Source organism: Schistocerca nitens, unplaced genomic scaffold, assembly GCF_023898315.1.
Source record: "Schistocerca nitens isolate TAMUIC-IGC-003100 unplaced genomic scaffold, iqSchNite1.1 HiC_scaffold_363, whole genome shotgun sequence".
In the NCBI taxonomy this organism is placed as follows: domain Eukaryota; kingdom Metazoa; phylum Arthropoda; class Insecta; order Orthoptera; family Acrididae; genus Schistocerca; species Schistocerca nitens.
In genome coordinates this window covers 9,074,967-9,092,151 of record NW_026045897.1, presented here as the reverse complement: position 1 = coordinate 9,092,151, position 17,185 = coordinate 9,074,967, and positions in this window count along the sequence as shown.

Sequence of the window (17,185 nt, the reverse complement as noted above, 5' to 3'; positions counted from 1 at the left end):
TATTGAATCGCGACGCGATTTGTGTGTTCCATCGTCATTAAGAGGCTCTGAACGTTACAATTAACTGTCGGTTTTGCGTCGGATTCGAAAATCTAGAAACACAGGAGATCGACCATAAGCTGCCCGAGGCAGCAATAGACCCTTGGAGTCAAGTCGGCCGGAGGACGATGTATTGAATCGCGACTCAATTTGTGTGTTCCATTGTCATTAAGAGGCTCTGAACCTTACAATTAACTGTCAGTTTTGCTTCGGATTCCAAAATCTAGACTCACAGAAGAACGACCATAAGGTGCCCGAGGCAGCACTAGACCTTTGGAGACAAGTCGGCTGGAGGACGATGTATTGAATCGCGACGCAATTTGTGTGATTCATCGTCATTAACAGGCTCTAAACGTTACAATTAACTGTCAGTTTTGCGTCGGATTCGAAAATCTAGACTCACAGGAGATCGACCATAAGGTGCCCGTGGCAGGACTAGACCCTTGGAGACAAGTCGGCTGGAGAACGATGTATTGAATCGCGACGCGATTTGTGTGTTCCATCGTCATTAACAGGCGCTGAACGTTACAATTAACTGTCAGTTTTGCGTCGGATTCGAAAATCTAGACTCACAGGAGAACGACCATAAGGTGTCCGAGGCTGCACTAGACCCTTGGAGACAGGTCGGCCGGAGGACGATGTATTGAATCGCGACGCGATTTGTGTGTTCCATCGTCATTAACAGGCTCTAAACGTTACAATTAAGTGTCAGTTTTGCGTCGGATTCGAAAATCTAGACTCACAGGAGATCGACCATAAGGTGCCCGAGGCAGCAATAGACCCTTGGAGACAGGTCGGCCGGAGGACGATGTATTGAATCGCGACGCAATTTGTGTGTTCCATCGTCATTAACAGGCTCTGAACGTTACAATTAACTGTAGAGTTTTGCGTCGGATTCGAAAATCTAGACTCACAGGAGATCGACCATAAGGTGCCCGAGGGAGCAATAGACCGTTGGAGACAGGTCGGCCGGAGGACGATGTATTGAATCGCGACGCGATTTGTGTGTTCCATTGTCATTAAGATGCTCTGAACCTTACAATTTACTGTCAGTTTTGCGTAGGATTCGAAAATCTAGACTCACAGGAGAACGACCATAAGGTGTCCGAGGCAGCACTAGACCCTTGGAGACAAGTCGGCTCGAGGACGATGTATTGAATCGCGACGCAATTTGTGTGTTCCATCGTCATTAACAGGCACTGAACGTTACAATTAACTGTCAGTTTTGCGTCGGATTCGAAAATCTAGACTCACCGGAGAGGGACCATAAGGTGCCCGAGGCAGCAATAGACCCTTGGAGACAGGTCGGCCGGAGGACGATGTATTGAATCGCGACGCAATTTGTGTGTTCCATCGTCATTAACAGGCTCTGAACGTTACAATTAACTGTCAGTTTTGCGTCGGATTCGAAAATCTAGACTCACAGGAGACCGACCATAAGGTGCCCGAGGCAGCAATAGACCCTTGGATACAGGTCGGCCGGAGGACGATGTATTGAATCGGGATCAATTTGTGTGTTCCATCGTCATTAACAGGCTCTGAACCTTACGATTAACTGTCAGTTTTGCGTCGGATTCGAAAATCTAGACTCACAGAACAACGACCATAAGGTGCCCAAGGCAGGACTAGACCCTTGGAGACAAGTCGGCTCGAGGACGATGTATTGAATCGCGACGCGATTTGTGTGTTCCATCGTCATTAACAGGCGCTGAACGTTGCAATTAACTGTCAGTTTTGCGTCGGATTCGAAAATCTAGACTCACAGGAGAACGACCATAAGGTGTCCGAGGCAGCACTAGACCCTTGGAGACAGGTCGGCCGGAGGACGATGTATTGAATCGCGACGCAATTTGTGTCTTCCATCGTCATTAACAGGCTCTGAACCTTACAATTAACTGTCAGTTTTGCGTCGGATTCGAAAATATAGACTCACAGGAGAACGACCATATTGTGCCCGAGGCAGCACTAGACCCTTGGAGACAAGTCGGCTGGAGGATGATGTATTGAATCGCGACGTGATTTGTGTGTTCCATCGTCATTAACAGGCTCTGAACGTTACAATTAACTGTCAGTTTTGCGTCGGATTCGAAAATCTAGACTCACAGGAGATCGACCATAAGGTGCCCGAGACAGCAATAGACCCTTGGAGACAGGTCGGCCGGAGGACGATGTATTGAATCGCGACGCAATTTGTGTGTTACATCGTCATTAACAGGCTCTGAACCTTACAATTAACTGTCAGTTTTGCGTCGGATTCGAAAATCTAGACTCACAGGAGATCGCCCATAAGGTGCCCGAGGCAGCAATAGACCCTTGGAGACAGGTCGGCCGGAGGACGATGTATTGAATCGCGACGCAATTTGTGTGTTCCATTGTCATTAAGAGGCTCTGAACGTTACAATTAACTGTCAGTTTTGCGTCGGATTCGAAAATCTAGACTCACAGAAGAACGACCATAAGGTGCCCGAGGCAGCACTAGACCCTTGGAGACAAGTCGGCTGGAGGACGATGTATTGAATCGCGACGCGATTTGTGTGTTCCATCGTCATTAACAGGCGCTGAACGTTACAATTAACTGTCAGTTTTGCGTCGGATTCGAAAATCTAGACTCACAGGAGAACGACCATAAGGTGTCCGAGGCAGCACTAGACCCTTGGAGACAGGTCGGCCGGAGGACGATGTGTTGAATCGCGACGCGATTTGTGTGTTCCATCGTCATTAACAGGCCCTGAACGTTACAATTAACTGACAGGTTTGCGTCGGATTCGAAAATCTAGACTCACAGAAGAACGACCGTAAGGTGCCCGAGGCAGCACTAGACCCTTGGAGACAAGTCGGCTGGAGGACGATGTATTGAATCGCGACGCGATTTGTGTGTTCCATCGTCATTAACAGGCTCTGAACCTTACAATTAACTGTCATTTTTGCGTCGGATTCGAAAATCTAGACTCACAGAAGAACGACCATAAGGTGCCCGAGGCAGCACTAGACCCTTGGAGACAAGTCGGGTGGAGGACGATGTATTGAATCGCGACGCAATTTGTGTGATTCATCGTCATTAACAGGCTCTGAACGTTACAATTAACTGTCAGTTTTGCGTCGGATTCGAAAATCTAGACTCACAGGAGATCGACCATAAGGTGCCCGAGGCAGCAATAGACCCTTGGAGACAGGTCGGCCGGAGGACGATGTATTGAATCGCGACGCAATTTGTGTGTTCCATCGTCATTAACAGGCTCTGAACGTTACAATTAACTGTCATTTTTGCGTCGGATTCGAAAATCTAGACTCACAGGAGATCGACCATAAGGTGCCCGAGGCAGCAATAGACCCTTGGAGACAGGTCGGCCGGAGGACGACGTATTGAATCGCGACGCAATTTGTGTGTTCCATTGTCATTAAGAGGCTCTGAACCTTACAATTAACTGTCAGTTTTGCGTCGGATTCGAAAATCTAGACTCACAGAAGAACGACCATAAGGTGCCCGAGGCAGGACTAGACCCTTGGAGACAAGTCGGCTCGAGGACGATGTATTGAATCGCGACGCGATTTGTGTGTTCCATCGTCATTAACAGGCACTGAACGTTACAATTGACTGTCAGTTTTGCGTCGGATTCGAAAATCTAGACTCACAGGAGAACGACCATAAGGTGTCCGAGGCAGCACTAGACCCTTGAAGACAGGTCGGCCGGAGGACGATGTATTGAATCGCGACGCGATTTGTGTGTTCCATCGTCATTAACAGGCCCTGAACGTTACAATTAACTGTAGAGTTTTGCGTCGGATTCGAAAATCTAGACTCACAGGAGATAGACCATAAGGAGCCCGAGGCAGCAATAGACCGTTGGAGACAGGTCGGCCGGAGGACGATGTATTGAATCGCGACGCGATTTGTGTGTTCCATTGTCATTAAGATGCTCTGAACCTTACAATTAACTGTCAGTTTTGCGTAGGATTCGAAAATCTAGACTCACAGGAGAACGACCATAAGGTGTCCGAGGCAGCACTAGACCCTTGGAGACAAGTCGGCTCGAGGACGATGTATTGAATCGCGACGCGATTTGTGTGTTCCATCGTCATTAACAGGCGCTGAATGTTACAATTAACTGTCAGTTTTGCGTCGGATTCGAAAATCTAGACTCACAGGAGATCGACCTTAAGGTGCCCGAGGCAGCAATAGACCCTTGGAGACAGGTCGGCCGGAGGACGATGTATTGAATCGCGACGCGATTTGTGTGTTCCATCGTCATTAACAGGCGCTGAACGTTACAATTAACTGTCAGTTTTGCGTCGGATTCGAAAATCTAGACTCACAGGATATCGACCTTAAGGTGCCCGAGGCAGCAATAGACCCTTGGAGACAGGTCGGCCGGAGGTCGATGTATTGAATCGCGACGCAATTTGTGTGTTCCATCGTCATTAACAGGCTCTGAACGTTACAATTAACTGTCAGTTTTGCGTCGGATTCGAAAATCTAGACTCACAGGAGATCGACCTTAAGGTGCCCGAGGCAGCAATAGACCCTTGGAGACAGGTCGGCCGGAGGACGATGTATTGAATCGCGACGCAATTTGTGTGTTCCATCGTCATTAACAGGCTCTGAACGTTACAATTAACTGTCAGTTTTGCGTCGGATTCGAAAATCTAGACTCACAGGAGATCGACCATAAGGTGCCCGAGGCAGCAATAGACCCTTGGAGACAGGTCGGCCGGAGGACGATGTATTGAATCGCGACGCAATTTGTGTGTTCCATCGTCATTAACAGGCTCTGAACGTTACAATTAACTGTCAGTTTTGCGTCGGATTCAAAATCTAGACTCACAGGAGAACGACCATAAGGTGCCCGAGGCAGCACTAGACCCGTGGAGACAAGTCGGCTGGAGGATGATGTATTGAATCGCGATGTGATTTGTGTGTTCCATCGTCATTAACAGGCTCTGAACGTTACAATTAACTGTCAGTTTTGCGTCGGATTCGAAAATCTAGACTCACAGGAGATCGCCCATAAGGTGCCCGAGGCAGCAACAGACCCTTGGAGACAGGTCGGCCGGAGGACGATGTATTGAATCGCGACGCAATTTGTGTATTCCATCGTCATTAACAGGCTCTGAACCTTACAATTAACTGTCAGTTTTGCGTCGGATTCGAAAATTTAGACTCACAGGAGAACGACCATAAGGTGCCCGAGGCAGCACTAGACCCTTGGAGACAAGTCGGCTGGAGGATGATGTATTGAATCGCGACGTGATTTGTGTGTTCCATCGTCATTAACAGGCTCTGAACGTTACAATTAACTGTCAGTTTTGCGTCGGATTCGAAAATCTAGACTCACAGGAGATCGACCATAAGGTGCCCGAGACAGCAATTGACCCTTGGAGACAGGTCGGCCGGAGGACGATGTATTGAATCGCGACGCAATTTGTGTGTTACATCGTCATTAACAGGCTCTGAACCTTACAATTAACTGTCAGTTTTGCGTCGGATTCGAAAATCTAGACTCACAGGAGATCGCCCATAAGGTGCCCGAGGCAGCAACAGACCCTTGGAGACAGGTCGGCCGGAGGACGATGTATTGAATCGCGACGCAATTTGTGTGTTCCATTGTCATTAAGAGGCTCTGAACCTTACAATTAACTGTCAGTTTTGCGTCGGATTCGAAAATCTAGATGCACAGAAGAACGACCAAAAGGTGCCCGAGGCAGCACTAGACCCTTGGAGACAAGTCGGCTGGAGGACGATGTATTGAATCGCGACGCGATTTGTGTGTTCCATCGTCATTAACAGGCGCTGAACGTTACAATTAACTGTCAGTTTTGCGTCGGATTCGAAAATCTAGACTCACAGGAGAACGACCATAAGGTGTCCGAGGCAGCACTAGACCCTTGGAGACAGGTCGGCCGGAGGACGATGTGTTGAATCGCGACGCGATTTGTGTGTTCCATCGTCATTAACAGGCCCTGAACGTTACAATTAACTGTCAGGTTTGCGTCGGATTCGAAAATGTAGACTCACAGAAGAACGACCGTAAGGTGCCCGAGGCAGCACTAGACCCTTGGAGACAAGTCGGCTGGAGGACGATGTATTGAATCGCGACGCGATTTGTGTGTTCCATCGTCATTAAGAGGCTCTGAACGTTACAATTAACTGTCGGTTTTGCGTCGGATTCGAAAATCTAGAAACACAGGAGATCGACCATAAGCTGCCCGAGGCAGCAATAGACCCTTGGAGTCAAGTCGGCCGGAGGACGATGTATTGAATCGCGACTCAATTTGTGTGTTCCATTGTCATTAAGAGGCTCTGAACCTTACAATTAACTGTCAGTTTTGCTTCGGATTCCAAAATCTAGACTCACAGAAGAACGACCATAAGGTGCCCGAGGCAGCACTAGACCCTTGGAGACAAGTCGGCTGGAGGACGATGTATTGAATCGCGACGCAATTTGTGTGATTCATCGTCATTAACAGGCTCTAAACGTTACAATTAACTGTCAGTTTTGCGTCGGATTCGAAAATCTAGACTCACAGGAGATCGACCATCAGGTGCCCGTGGCAGGACTAGACCCTTGGAGACAAGTCGGCTGGAGAACGATGTATTGAATCGCGACGCGATTTGTGTGTTCCATCGTCATTAACAGGCGCTGAACGTTACAATTAACTGTCAGTTTTGCCTCGGATTCGAAAATCTAGACTCACAGGAGAACGACCATAAGGTGTCCGAGGCTGCACTAGACCCTTGGAGACAGGTCGGCCGGAGGACGATGTATTGAATCGCGACGCGATTTGTGTGTTCCATCGTCATTAACAGGCTCTGAACGTTACAATTAAGTGTCAGTTTTGCGTCGGATTCGAAAATCTAGACTCACAGGAGATCGACCATAAGGTGCCCGAGGCAGCAATAGACCCTTGGAGACAGGTCGGCCGGAGGACGATGTATTGAATCGCGACGCAATTTGTGTGTTCCATCGTCATTAACAGGCTCTGAACGTTACAATTAACTGTCATTTTTGCGTCGGATTCGAAAATCTAGACTCACAGGAGATCGACCATAAGGTGCCCGAGGCAGCAATAGACCCTTGGAGACAGGTCGGCCGGAGGACGATGTATTGAATCGCGACGCAATTTGTGTGTTCCATTGTCATTAAGAGGCTCTGAACCTTACAATTAACTGTCAGTTTTCCGTCGGATTCGAAAATCTAGACTCACAGAAGAACGACCATAAGGTGCCCGAGGCAGCAATAGACCCTTGGAGACAAGTCGGCTCGAGGACGATGTATTGAATCGCGACGCGATTTGTGTGTTCCATCGTCATTAACAGGCGCTGAACGTTACAATTAACTGTCAGTTTTGCGTCGGATTCGAAAATCTAGACTCACAGGAGAACGACCATATGGTGTCCGAGGCAGCACTAGACCCTTGGAGACAGGTCGGCCGGAGGACGATGTATTGAATCGCGACGCGATTTGTGTGTTCCATCGTCATTAACAGGCCCTGAACGTTACAATTAACTGTAGAGTTTTGCGTCGGATTCGAAAATCTAGACTCACAGGAGATCGACCATAAGGTGCCCGAGGGAGCAATAGACCGTTGGAGACAGGTCGGCCGGTTGACGATGTATTGAATCGCGACGTGATTTGTGTGTTCCATTGTCATTAAGATGCTCTGAACCTTACAATTTACTGTCAGTTTTGCGTAAGATTCGAAAATCTAGACTCACAGGAGAACGACCATAAGGTGTCCGAGGCAGCACTAGACCCTTGGAGACAAGTCGGCTCGAGGACGATGTATTGAATCGCGACGCAATTTGTGTGTTCCATCGTCATTAACAGGCACTGAACGTTACAATTAACTGTCAGTTTTGCGTCGGATTCGAAAATCTAGACTCACAGGAGATCGACCTTAAGGTGCCCGAGGCAGCAATAGACCCTTGGAGACAGGTCGGCCGGAGGACGATGTATTGAATCGCGACGCAATTTGTGTGTTCCATCGTCATTAACAGGCTCTGAACGTTACAATTAACTGTCAGTTTTGCGTCGGATTCGAAAATCTAGACTCACAGGAGATCGACCATAAGGTGCCCGAGGCAGCAATAGACCCTTGGAGACATGTCGGCCGGTTGACGATGTATTGAATCGCGACGTGATTTGTGTGTTCCATTGTCATTAAGATGCTCTGAACCTTACAATTTACTGTCAGTTTTGCGTAAGATTCGAAAATCTAGACTCACAGGAGAACGACCATAAGGTGTCCGAGGCAGCACTACACCCTTGGAGACAAGTCGGCTGGAGGACGATGTATTGAATCGCGACGCGATTTGTGTGTTCCATCGTCATTAACAAGCGCTGAACGTTACAATTAACTGTCAGTTTTGCGTCGGATTCGAAAATCTAGACTCACGGGAGAACGACCATAAGGTGTCCGAGGCAGCACTAGACCCTTGGAGACAGGTCGGCCGGAGGACGATGTATTGAATCGCGACGCGATTTGTGTGTTCCATCGTCATTAACAGGCCCTGAACGTTATAATTAACTGTCAGTTTTGCGTCGGATTCGAAAATCTAGACTCACAGGAGATCGACCATAAGGTGCCCGAGGCAGCAATAGACCCTTGGAGACAGGTCGGCCGGAGGACGATGTATTGAATCGCGACGCGATTTGTGTGTTCCATCGTCATTAACAGGCGCTGAATGTTACAATTAACTGTCAGTTTTGCGTCGGATTCGAAAATCTAGACTCACAGGAGATCGACCTTAAGGTGCCCGAGGCAGCAATAGACCCTTGGAGACAGGTCGGCCGGAGGACGATGTATTGAATCGCGACGCGATTTGTGTGTTCCATCGTCATTAACAGGCGCTGAACGTTACAATTAACTGTCAGTTTTGCGTCGGATTCGAAAATCTAGACTCACAGGAGATCGACCTTAAGGTGCCCGAGGCAGCAACAGACCCTTGGAGACAGGTCGGCCGGAGGACGATGTATTGAATCGCGACGCAATTTGTGTGTTCCATTGTCATTAAGAGGCTCTGAACCTTACAATTAACTGTCAGTTTTGCGTCGGATTCGAAAATCTAGACTCACAGAAGAACGACCATAAGGTGCCCGAGGCAGCACTAGACCCTTGGAGACAAGTCGGCTGGAGGACGATGTATTGAATCGCGACGCGATTTGTGTGTTCCATCGTCATTAACAGGCGCTGAACGTTACAATTAACTGTCAGTTTTGCGTCGGATTCGAAAATCTAGACTCACAGGAGAACGACCATAAGGTGTCCGAGGCAGCACTAGACCCTTGGAGACAGGTCGGCCGGAGGACGATGTGTTGAATCGCGACGCGATTTGTGTGTTCCATCGTCATTAACAGGCCCTGAACGTTACAATTAACAGTCAGGTTTGCGTCGGATTCGAAAATCTAGACTCACAGAAGAACGACCGTAAGGTGCCCGAGGCAGCACTAGACCCTTGGAGTCAAGTCGGCCGGAGGACGATGTATAGAATCGCGACTCAATTTGTGTGTTCCATTGTCATTAAGAGGCTCTGAACCTTGCAATTAACTGTCAGTTTTGCTTCGGATTCCAAAATCTAGACTCACAGAAGAACGACCATAAGGTGCCCGAGGCAGCAATAGACCCTTGGAGACAAGTCGGCTGGAGGACGATGTATTGAATCGCGACGCAATTTGTGTGATTCATCGTCATTAACAGGCTCTGAACGTTACAATTAACTGTCAGTTTTGCGTCGGATTCGAAAATCTAGACTCACAGGAGATCGACCATAGGGTGCCCGTGGCAGGACTAGACCCTTGGAGACAAGTCGGCTGGAGAACGATGTATTGAATCGCGACGCGATTTGTGTGTTCCATCGTCATTAACAGGCGCTGAACGTTACAATTAACTGTCAGTTTTGCGTCGGATTCGAAAATCTAGACTCACAGGAGAACGACCATAAGGTGTCCGAGGCTGCACTAGACCCTTGGAGACAGGTCGGCCGGAGGACGATGTATTGAATCGCGACGCGATTTGTGTGTTCCATCGTCATTAACAGGCTCTGAACGTTACAATTAACTGTCGGTTTTGCGTCGGATTCGAAAATCTAGACTCACAGGAGATCGACCATAAGGTGCCCGAGGCAGCAATAGACCCTTGGAGACAGGTCGGCCGGAGGACGATGTATTGAATCGCGACGCAATTTGTGTGTTCCATCGTCATTAACAGGCTCTGAACGTTACAATTAACTGTCATTTTTGCGTCGGATTCGAAAATCTAGACTCACAGGAGATCGACCCTTGGAGACAGGTCGGCCGGAGGACGATATATTGAATCGCGACGCAATTTGTGTGTTCCATTGTCATTAAGAGGCTCTGAACCTTACAATTAACTGTCAGTTTTGCGTAGGATTCGAAAATCTAGACTCACAGGAGAACGACCATATGGTGTCCGAGGCAGCACTAGACCCTTGGAGACAGGTCGGCCGGAGGACGATGTATTGAATCGCGACGCGATTTGTGTGTTCCATCGTCATTAACAGGCCCTGAACGTTACAATTAACTGTAGAGTTTTGCGTCGGTTTCGAAAATCTAGACTCACAGGAGATCGACCATAAGGTGCCCGAGGCAGCAATAGACCCTTGGAGACAGGTCGGCCGGAGGACGATGTATTGAATCGCGATGCGATTTGTGTGTTCCATTGTCATTAAGATGCTCTGAACCTTACAATTAACTGTCAGTTTTGCGTAGGATTCGAAAATCTAGACTCACAGGAGAACGACCATAAGGTGTCCGAGGCAGCACTAGACCCTTGGAGACAAGTCGGCTCGAGGACGATGTATTGAATCGCGACGCAATTTGTGTGTTCCATCGTCATTAACAGGCACTGAACGTTACAATTAACTGTCAGTTTTGCGTCGGATTCGAAAATCTAGACTCACAGGAGAGCGACCATAAGGTGCCCGAGGCAGCAATAGACCCTTGGAGACAGGTCGGCCGGAGGACGATGTATTGAATCGCGACGCAATTTGTGTGTTCCATCGTCATTAACAGGCTCTGAACGTTACAATTAAGTGTCAGTTTTGCGTCGGATTCGAAAATCTAGACTCACAGGAGATCGACCATAAGGTGCCCGAGGCAGCAATAGACCCTTGGAGACAGGTCGGCCGGAGGACGATGTATTGAATCGCGACGCAATTTGTGTGTTCCATCGTCATTAACAGGCTCTGAACGTTACAATTAACTGTCATTTTTGCGTCGGATTCGAAAATCTAGACTCACAGGAGATCGACCATAAGGTGCCCGAGGCAGCAATAGACCCTTGGAGACAGGTCGGCCGGAGGACGATGTATTGAATCGCGACGCAATTTGTGTGTTCCATTGTCATTAAGAGGCTCTGAACCTTACAATTAACTGTCAGTTTTGCGTCGGATTCGAAAATCTAGACTCACAGAAGAACGACCATAAGGTGCCCGAGGCAGGACTAGACCCTTGGAGACAAGTCGGCTCGAGGACGATGTATTGAATCGCGACGCGATTTGTGTGTTCCATCGTCATTAACAGGCGCTGAACGTTACAATTAACTGTCAGTTTTGCGTCGGATTCGAAAATCTAGACTCACAGGAGAACGACCATATGGTGTCCGAGGCAGCACTAGACCCTTGGAGACAGGTCGGCCGGAGGACGATGTATTGAATCGCGACGCGATTTGTGTGTTCCATCGTCATTAACAGGCCCTGAACGTTACAATTAACTGTAGAGTTTTGCGTCGGATTCGAAAATCTAGACTCACAGGAGATCGACCATAAGGTGCCCGAGGGAGCAATAGACCGTTGGAGACAGGTCGGCCGGAGGACGATGTATTGAATCGCGACGCGATTTGTGTGTTCCATTGTCATTAAGATGCTCTGAACCTTACAATTAACTGTCAGTTTTGCGTAGGATTCGAAAATCTAGACTCACAGGAGAACGACCATAAGGTGTCCGAGGCAGCACTAGACCCTTGGAGACAAGTCGGCTCGAGGACGATGTATTGAATCGCGACGCAATTTGTGTGTTCCATCGTCATTAACAGGCACTGAACGTTACAATTAACTGTCAGTTTTGCGTCGGATTCGTAAATCTAGACTCACAGGAGAGCGACCATAAGGTGCCCGAGGCAGCAATAGACCCTTGGAGACAGGTCGGCCGGAGGACGATGTATTGAATCGCGACGCAATTTGTGTGTTCCATCGTCATTAACAGGCTCTGAACGTTACAATTAACTGTCAGTTTTGCGTCGGATTCGAAAATCTAGACTCACAGGAGATCGACCATAAGGTGCCCGAGGCAGCAATAGACCCTTGGATACAGGTCGGCCGGAGGACGATGTATTGAATCGGGATCAATTTGTGTGTTCCATCGTCATTAACAGGCTCTGAACCTTACGATTAACTGTCAGTTTTGCGTCGGATTCGAAAATCTAGACTCACAGGAGATCGACCATAAGGTGCCCGAGGCAGCAATAGACCCTTGGAGACAGGTCGGCTGGAGGACGATGTATTGAATCGCGACGCGATTTGTGTGTTCCATCGTCATTAACAGGCGCTGAACGTTACAATTAACTGTCAGTTTTGCGTCGTATTCGAAAATCTAGACTCACAGGAGATCGACCATAAGGTGCCCGAGGCAGCAATAGACCCTTGGAGACAGGGCGGCCGGAGGACGATGTATTTGAATCGCGACGGGATTTGTGTGTTCCATCGTCATTAACAGGCTCTGAACGTTACAATTAACTGTCAGTTTTGCGTCGGATTCGAAAATCTAGACTCACAGGAGATCGACCATAAGGTGCCCGAGGCAGCAATAGACCCTTGGAGACAGGTCGGCCGGAGGACGATGTATTGAATCGCGACGTGATTTGTGTGTTCCATCGTCATTAAGAGGCTCTGAACGTTACAATTAACTGTCAGTTTTGCGTCGGATTCGAAAATCTAGACTCACGGGAGAACGACCATAAGGTGTCCGAGGCAGCACTAGACCCTTGGAGACAGGTCGGCCGGAGGACGATGTATTGAATCGCGACGCGATTTGTGTGTTCCATCGTCATTAACAGGCCCTGAACGTTATAATTAACTGTCAGTTTTGCGTCGGATTCGAAAATCTAGACTCACAGGAGATCGACCATAAGGTGCCCGAGGCAGCAATAGACCCTTGGAGACAAGTCGGCCGGAGGACGATGTATTGAATCGCGACGCGATTTGTGTGTTCCATCGTCATTAACAGGCGCTGAACGTTACAATTAACTGTCAGTTTTGCGTCGGATTCGAAAATCTAGACTCACAGGAGATCGACCTTAAGGTGCCCGAGGCAGCAATAGACCCTTGGAGACAGGTCGGCCGGAGGACGATGTATTGAATCGCGACGCGATTTGTGTGTTCCATCGTCATTAACAGGCGCTGAACGTTACAATTAACTGCCAGTTTTGCGTCGGATTCGAAAATCTAGACTCACAGGAGATCGACCTTAAGGTGCCCGAGGCAGCAATAGACCCTTGGAGACAGGTCGGCCGGAGGACGATGTATTGAATCGCGACGCAATTTGTGTGTTCCATCGTCATTAACAGGCTCTGAACGTTACAATTAACTGTCAGTTTTGCGTCGGATTCGAAAATCTAGACTCACAGGAGATCGACCATAAGGTGCCCGAGGCAGCAATAGACCCTTGGAGACAGGTCGGCCGGAGGACGATGTATTGAATCGCGACGCAATTTGTGTATTCCATCGTCATTAACAGGCTCTGAACCTTACAATTAACTGTCAGTTTTGCGTCGGATTCGAAAATTTAGACTCACAGGAGAACGACCATAAGGTGCCCGAGGCAGCACTAGACCCTTGGAGACAAGTCGGCTGGAGGATGATGTATTGAATCGCGACGTGATTTGTGTGTCTCATCGTCATTAACAGGCTCTGAACGTTACAACTAACTGTCAGTTTTGCGTCGGATTCGAAAATCTAGACTCACAGGAGATCGACCATAAGGTGCCCGAGACAGCAATAGACCCTTGGAGACAGGTCGGCCGGAGGACGATGTATTGAATCGCGACGCAATTTGTGTGTTACATCGTCATTAACAGGCTCTGAACCTTACAATTAACTGTCAGTTTTGCGTCGGATTCGAAAATCTAGACTCACAGGAGATCGCCCATAAGGTGCCCGAGGCAGCAACAGACCCTTTCAGACAGGTCGGCCGGAGGACGATGTATTGAATCATGACGCAATTTGTGTGTTCCATTGTCATTAAGAGGCTCTGAACCTTACAATTAACTGTCAGTTTTGCGTCGGATTCGAAAATCTAGACTCACACAAGAACGACCATAAGGTGCCCGAGGCAGCACTAGACCCTTGGAGACAAGTCGGCTGGAGGACGATGTATTGAATCGCGACGCGATTTGTGTGTTCCATCGTCATTAACAGGCGCTGAACGTTACAATTAACTGTCAGTTTTGCGTCGGATTCGAAAATCTAGACTCACAGGAGAACGACCATAAGGTGTCCGAGGCAGCACTAGACCCTTGGAGACAGGTCGGCCGGAGGACGATGTGTTGAATCGCGACGCGATTTGTGTGTTCCATCGTCATTAACAGGCCCTGAACGTTACAATTAACAGTCAGGTTTGCGTCGGATTCGAAAATCTAGACTCACAGAAGAACGACCGTAAGGTGCCCGAGGCAGCACTAGACCCTTGGAGTCAAGTCGGCCGGAGGACGATGTATTGAATCGCGACTCAATTTGTGTGTTCCATTGTCATTAAGAGGCTCTGAACCTTACAATTAACTGTCAGTTTTGCTTCGGATTCCAAAATCTAGACTCACAGAAGAACGAGCATAAGGTGCCCGAGGCAGCACTAGACCCTTGGAGACAAGTCGGCTGGAGGACGATGTATTGAATCGCGACGCAATTTGTGTGATTCATCGTTATTAACAGGCTCTGAACGTTACAATTAACTGTCAGTTTTGCGTCGGATTCGAAAATCTAGACTCACAGGAGATCGACCATAAGGTGCCCGTGGCAGGACTAGACCCTTGGAGACAAGTCGGCTGGAGAACGATGTATTGAATCGCGACGCGATTTGTGTGTTCCATCGTCATTAACAGGCGCTGAACGTTACAATTAACTGTCAGTTTTGCGTCGGATTCGAAAATCTAGACTCACAGGAGAACGACCATAAGGTGTCCGAGGCTGCACTAGACCCTTGGAGACAGGTCGGCCGGAGGACGATGTATTGAATCCCGACGCGATTTGTGTGTTCCATCGTCATTAACAGGCTCTGAACGTTACAATTAAGTGTCAGTTTTGCGTCGGATTCGCAAATATAGACTCACAGGAGATCGACCATAAGGTGCCCGAGGCAGCAATAGACCCTTGGAGACAGGTCGGCCGGAGGACGATGTATTGAATCGCGACGCAATTTGTGTGTTCCATCGTCATTAACAGGCTCTGAACGTTACAATTAACTGTCATTTTTGCGTCGGATTCGAAAATCTAGACTCACAGGAGATCGACCATAAGGTGCCCGAGGCAGCAATAGATCCTTGGAGACAGGTCGGCCGGAGGACGATGTATTGAATCGCGACGCAATTTGTGTGTTCCATTGTCATTAAGAGGCTCTGAACCTTACTATTAACTGTCAGTTTTGCGTCGGATTCGAAAATCTAGACTCACAGAAGAACGACCATAAGGTGCCCGAGGCAGGACTAGACCCTTGGAGACAAGTCGGCTCGAGGACGATGTATTGAATCGCGACGCGATTTGTGTGTTCCATCGTCATTAACAGGCGCTGAACGTTACAATTAACTGTCAGTTTTGCGTCGGATTCGAAAATCTAGACTCACAGGAGAACGACCATATGGTGTCCGAGGCAGCACTAGACCCTTGGAGACAGGTCGGCCGGAGGACGATGTATTGAATCGCGACGCGATTTGTGTGTTCCATCGTCATTAACAGGCCCTGAACGTTACAATTAACTGTAGAGTTTTGCGTCGGTTTCGAAAATCTAGACTCACAGGAGATCGACCATAAGGTGCCCGAGGCAGCAATAGACCCTTGGAGACAGGTCGGCCGGAGGACGATGTATTGAATCGCGACGCGATTTGTGTGTTCCATTGTCATTAAGATGCTCTGAACCTTACAATTAACTGTCAGTTTTGCGTAGGATTCGAAAATCTAGACTCACAGGAGAACGACCATAAGGTGTGACCGAGGCAGCACTAGACCCTTGGAGACAGGTCGGCCGGAGGACGATGTATTGAATCGCGACGCAATTTGTGTGTTCCATCGTCATTAACAGGCTCTGAACGTTACAATTAACTGTCAGTTTTGCGTCGGATTCGAAAATCTAGACTCACAGGAGATCGACCATAAGGTGCCCGAGGCAGCAATAGACCCTTGGATACAGGTCGGCCGGAGGACGATGTATTGAATCGGGATCAATTTGTGTGTTCCATCGTCATTAACAGGCTCTGAACCTTACGATTAACTGTCAGTTTTGCGTCGGATTCGAAAATCTAGACTCACAGGAGATCGACCATAAGGTGCCCGAGGCAGCAATAGACCCTTGGAGACAGGTCGGCTGGAGGACGATGTATTGAATCGCGACGCGATTTGTGTGTTCCATCGTCATTAACAGGCTCTGAACGTTACAATTAACTGTCAGTTTTGCGTCGGATTCGAAAATCTAGACTCACAGGAGATCGACCATAAGGTGCCCGAGGCAGCAATAGACCCTTGGAGACAGGGCGGCCGGAGGACGATGTATTTGAATCGCGACGGGATTTGTGTGTTCCATCGTCATTAACAGGCTCTGAACGTTACAATTAACTGTCAGTTTTGCGTCGGATTCGAAAATCTAGACTCACAGGAGATCGACCATAAGGTGCCCGAGGCAGCAATAGACCCTTGGAGACAGGTCGGCCGGAGGACGATGTATTGAATCGCGACGTGATTTGTGTGTTCCATCGTCATTAAGAGGCTCTGAACGTTACAATTATCTGTCAGTTTTGCGTCGGATTCAAAAATCTAGACTCACAGGAGAACGACCATAAGGTGTCCGAGGCAGCACTACACCCTTGGAGACAAGTCGGCTGGAGGACGATGTATTGAATCGCGACGCGATTTGTGTGTTCCATAGTC